The sequence below is a fragment of the Battus philenor genome, unplaced genomic scaffold (assembly GCF_028537555.1).
Source record: "Battus philenor isolate CCGP_79_NKW_IND1 unplaced genomic scaffold, ilBatPhil1.0.hap1 SCAF_21, whole genome shotgun sequence".
NCBI lineage: Eukaryota > Metazoa > Arthropoda > Insecta > Lepidoptera > Papilionidae > Battus > Battus philenor.
In genome coordinates, this window is record NW_027181684.1 from 544,653 (window position 1) to 550,908 (window position 6,256).

Genomic DNA, 6,256 nt, shown 5'->3' on the forward strand with positions numbered 1-6,256 from the left:
CTATGTCCCCAAGATGGGTCAGAGAGCGTCCACAGTACGTCGCCATCTCAAACGGTCTTGAGCTTCACGCTTTACTTCCCTCTACATCATTCCAACTGCCTTCATTTCTGCAGTGGTCCGCCACCAGGTTTACTATGGGCAGCCACGTATTTGCTTACCTTGAGGATTCCATTTTAGGGCTTGACTCGATCTAGTTTTATTTGCTGGTTTATCGGTATATTATCGCAGCGTTTCCAAAGATCTACGTTGGAGACTTTCGCAGGCCAGTATATACTGAGAATACGTCGAAGACTGTTGTTAACGAAGACTTGGAGCCGATGCGAGATATCTTTGGTGAGCTTCTACGTCTCGCATCCATATAGCAACACAGTTTTCACATTGGATTTGAATATTTTGAGCTTAACTTTCTTAGTCAGTTTCCATGATTTCCGTACGGAACGGAACCGTGCAAAGACTGCCTTTACCTTGGCAATTCCCGAAGTGATTTCCTCTTCGATCCCTCCTGATTCCGACACTACCACCGCGGCTACCGAGGTAAGTGAATGTGTGGACTCTCTCCACTCTCTCTGTGCCAAAAAGGTTGTACCATATATTAATTAAAAAAAGCTATACGTACACTCCTTTAAAGCTATTTACGACCTAATATTTATATCTATTGCCTGATTGTATTAAGTGAATTGATTTTAGAATTTAATACTAGAGCTCCATTCTTAAGTGTGTGAGTAAGCAAATAGAGCTATAGGTTCCGTTGAAACCTCGGACAAGTGACCCGGGTCTCATATCCGGTCAGCATCTAACTTGCAGTTTGCAATTCGAGCGATTGTCGGACCAAGTTCGCCTGGATAAATGTTACTTAGTTGTTACTTAGAAATCACAGAAACCCGACGCTTTGATTGGACGATAAACTTGCGACTGCTTCAGTACATTTGTGACAATGTAAAATGAAATATCTAAGAGCTACTAACCAAACACGTTATGTACTGTAATTGGATATAGGTTTAAAAACTATAAACATGTTACAATAAACATTTATAAACTAAATAATTATTTTTTTATAGTAGAAAGCGACTGGCCATAAACTTCTGTCAATACAAAGTATGCACGGACAGTCAAAAATAATTAAATTTTATATGTAATTATTCTAATTTTGAATCTATACACAACTGTTATTTTACATGACAGTCATCATTTTGTATAGAACTACAAAATGATCACTCTGAATTATGTAACAATTTTTTTTAAATCGAATTTTGACTGGCTAATAATATTAATGCTTTTCGTAAGTGATATAACACTTTTTATCACCAGATCACCAGTTATCAAAATTTAAATCATCATCAAGACGCCTACAAAAGCTTAGGCCTTCGCCTTAGGTCACCACAATGACCGGTCTTTGAGATCTTAACAATGTCATCTAAATGGAGGAAAATCTTTAGGATAGACACAACATATCCTGTCTTCCGTCGGAAGGACATGGTATTGTGGGATTCTTATCCACTAAAACACCCTTAGTGGTCATCTTCGGCAATTTAAAGGGGATTCCCGATCTCCTACGGAACTCGCAGCTACGCCTTAGTACTACGCCAAAGACACATCTTGGGAGGAAGCTGTGTTTCAGGCGCTGTACTACAACAACACGAGACCACTTCACGTTGCTCTTCTCAGGTTCCCATTCGGTGGAAGATAAAAGCCTCCACCCCCAACGCCTGCGAACTCGAAGCCCTTTCAGTCATCTCTTACGACAGGCAGGGAATACCCTAGCCCTGTTCTAATGAACTCAGGTTTAAGGGTTGGAAAGACGAGCCGTCCGGCACCACGACGTTCTTCTAACCCACCTTGGTGTGCCAGCTAGTACTTTCTTGAGATTTTAATATACGGAGACATGCAAACCGTGAGTGGCCAGATTTATTACTTCCTGATAAGTTGTTTAAGTTCTTTGTATAGATGTGCATAGTTGATTACATATAACTACCCCACGACACCAATGAATTTTCTAAAATGGCATCTATTTCATCAGTAAATGGGCAATAGCGAGGTGCAACTTTGTCATAAATATAGATAAAGCTCAAATTTACTTTGTTTTACTGTTACTGAAATTGTATAAAATTTATATACAGCTAGATTTTTTTTAATATATTTTTTTAATTAAATTTTAAAACCTAACGAATTTTTTTAAGTTTAATTCATTTTAAAAGAAAGAATAACAAATTAAGAAATAACACAAAGTAAAGTTTTATTAACCTTTGAAATTTTACTTCTTAATGAATGTCATCAAATACAGCCAGATACGAATAGTACAACAAAAAGTGATTTTATTATTACAAGTTTATATATTCATGTCGGCTGCACTAGCGATGTACCCAATGCTATTTCATATAAGCAATGCTTCGAGCTAAGTCTGACTTTGGTTCTCATTTCTATCTATCTAATCATCTCATTTCTAGTTTAATCTTCTAATGAACCTCTCTTAAACTCTTATTAAAGCCTATCACACTTTTTGCAAGAGTTTTTCATCGATATTTTATGTTTAACATATTTTTTTTCTAGCAGATTTTTGTTTGATTACTAATTTTATAATTAGTTACTTGTTACATACGGCTTATTTATAAGAAAGTGTTATGTTTTTTTTTTCTATTACTTATCTTTATAATTCATTTACTTTTTATTTTTTACTTTCTTCCTCGTGCTTGTGTGCATGCGACCTTCTTGAAAAACTAAAGTACAGTAGTACAATTGACACAATTTTAACGTCATTCTTAATTGACCTTATTATTCTATTTTTTTATTTTACCATTAATTTTACTATTTTGATTACTTAATTTTTATTTGTCACTCTATATTTACTTCACACTTTATACAATCTCAATATTATCCCAAATGGTTGTATATTTTCTCGTTTCGAGTCCCTCTGTCGAATTGTGGTAGTAGAAACTATTAGTATTTTCAGGACAGATTAACATATAAGTCAGAGTTCCCCAAACTTTTAGTGTCGTAGACCCCTTGCCATGTTTTTCCGTGTTGTGTGGGTTACTTACCTGATATTGATTTCCTGTAAATTTCTAACTGTAGTGAAGTTTAGTGTTAAAAACTTTAAGTAAAAACACATGGTAATTTATACATTTATTAATTGAATTTAAATTAAAACAACTCATAATAAAATTTTGTATCTGTTATGTAAAATATACGTAACATTAAATAAACAATTTTTTTACTTCATAGGTACTTTTATAAATAATGTAAATGTTTTGATATTATATGATATTATGATGTAAGTAAATAGGTACTATCAGTGTATGTGTTGAGATCCACTATCGTGGACCCCCATTTTCATTTCATGGACCCCTAAATTTTTTTTCGCTGACGTAGACCCCTTGCAGGTTGTCATAGACATCTAGGGGTCGATATAGACCACTTTGGGAATCACTGATATAAGTAATCTCTGTTGTTCATGTTCCTATATATGTGTAAGTATAAAAGTTGGTACCGATCCGAGCTTAAAGCTAATCCGTCAGTCAAAGCTCGGTATCCAGTGGACAAGGGTGGAGACAACTTCATTCCAGCCACGTAATAAATCTTTGTTTCGCTTACACCAACCGGCGCAACCCCTTTTGTTTGTTTGACGAAACTTTCAAAGTTCCACTTCTCTAGAATTTTCCTCAGCATTTTTATACGACTCAGGAAAATTTTAATGCTACAAAGGAAATGGATTTCACAGACTTACATTGTTATATAGCTTTGTTTTGATTTTTTCACATCAACATAATTTATTTTTAAAATAATATTTAGTCGTGTACTGTAGATAGTTTGTTAAGTAAAAGTTAATCTAACGCAGAGTTCCCCAAACTTTTTTATATCGTAGACCCCTTGCCATGTTTTTTCGTGTTGGGTAGACCTCCTACTTACCTGATATTGATTTCCTGTAAATTTCTAACTGTAGTGAAGTTTAATGTTAAAAACTTAAAGTAAAAACACATGTTAATTTATACATTTATTAATTGAATTTAAATTAAAACTACTCAAAATATTTTTTTTATCTGTTATGTATAATATATGTAACATTAAATAAACACGAGACTGCGACTCTCAGGTTTTTACAAGTTCAAAATGTATTGCGACCACAAAGCGAATACCAACAACCTACAACTTACACAATTTTATAAACATATTTAATAATTTTTTTACTTCATAGGTACTTTTATAAATAATGTAAATGTTTTGATATTATAAGATAGTATGATGTAAGTAAATAGGTACTATCAGTGTATGAGTTGAGATCGACTATCGTGGATCCCCATTTTTATTTCATGGACCCCCAAATTATTATTCGCTGACGTAGACCCCTTGCAGGTTGTCATAGACCCCTAGGGGTCGATATTGACCACTTTGGGAATCACTGATCTGACGTATAAGAAACACTGTATTCAATAATGCTAGTTAATTTGATTAATGATTTTCTTCTGGCTTGTTCCTACTCTTCTTAGTTCTTTGCTTCTCTTGCTTCCTTTTGGCTTCTGTACTGTACGGTTTCGATGATGCTGGTACTATTAGCCCTAAGGCTTTCTACAACTTCGTCTGACGTGAGTTCACGAAAGGGTCTTTGAACTATACTAAAAACTGAAGCGTTCTTGTTACATAACCTACATTTAACACTCTAATGGAGATTGAAGCAGCTAAGACAAGGCTTACCTGGTCGTGTCAGTGTTTTATTTTCCTTATTTTGCCGCACAGGTCTGCGTGTGATAGATACTCGAGCAAGACAGCACTGGGAAACAATGTTTTACATACAATTGGTTGATTGGGCGATCCCCATAGCACAATTAATTTATCAGTCTAGTATTTAATGGAATCAGCTGTTATTTTGCGGAAGTCCATCCTAAGTAAGAAAAGGACCAATATTTAGCCACTTCCGCATTTTTACACATAACACAACTGCCGCCGTTAAATCACTCAACACGTGTTACACCCCTCCACGGGGCATCTTCAGGAGTTATGTTACACCGATTAGTGCCAAACACAGATTCTCTGTGTGTGTTGTGTAATTCGCATCGTTTGCCGCATGCGCATTTATCAGCGGGCTGGCGGGCGGTGCACTTTGTTGCACGACTACCACTGCATGTGCAGAAGTGGTAATTTATTGGTCCTTTTCTTATTAGTCTAATGTTAGTACAGTTAGTTTTTTCTTTGACGTGGATCACGTTAAGGTGAAGGCTTCCTCTTTCACCTTCCGGGATTCTCTGTTCATCAATGGTCATCCAATTGTGCCATGCCTTTGCGACTGCCGTCCAACGAGCCACTTTCAGGGTCCATCTATTGTTTTTAATCCTTGAGATATGACAAGTATATTGCCATTATAATTTTAAAGCCTGTGCCACAAGTTATTTTAGTTTTTCTCCTGATAATTTCCGACCTTATATAACCTTTTGATTTTTAGTATACTTCTCTCCATTGATCTCTGTGTTTCATTTCTCTTTTACCTTATGTATGTAACTTCATGCCTGGCATCTATACAAGCTAGGCAAAAAACAGGCACCGAATACAGTGTTCTTATGTAATGTAGTCTTCTTTTCAAATTTCTTTTAGGGGCCAGAACTTATTCAAAGTGGTTTTGCTTCTCTTGTCAACTTCTTCTCCATTATTAGTTGTTATCAAAGATACCTTTTACCCAGATATATACACATCCACGTATTCTATATTTAGATTTACTCACGAAGAAGTAAGTAAGTAAGTATGGTGTACATTTTATTGTACACCATAGTTAATAACAAAAAAAAGAAACATTTACAGAGTTACAAGATCACACGAGGCGATCTACGAGACAACCTTTGAATGGAGATGAAAGACGTGAAACAAAGAGCAGCAAATAATATAAATATATAATATACACATTTAACTGCCCTTTGTTACATGTATTTAGATATATATAAATATTTAACTATAATGTATACATATATGTATGAATATATAAATGTGTGTGTGTGTGTGTGTTTGTTTATATAACTGGGGTTAATGTATATAAATGAAGGTTACATTAAAATCAATGTCAAAATAACTTTATTACATGAGATCAATAAAATCATTCGCAATCTTCCGCATTATCGCTTAGTTACGTTATAGTTAGTCAATAATTAGATCATAAAATAAATGTCCCAGACCTAAGAACTCGGCACGAGTTTTATAGAGTACTAACTGCGCCCCGTGACTTCACCTGCGTAGCACAAATATTTAGATTAATTACTTTTTTATTTTAATTATGTGT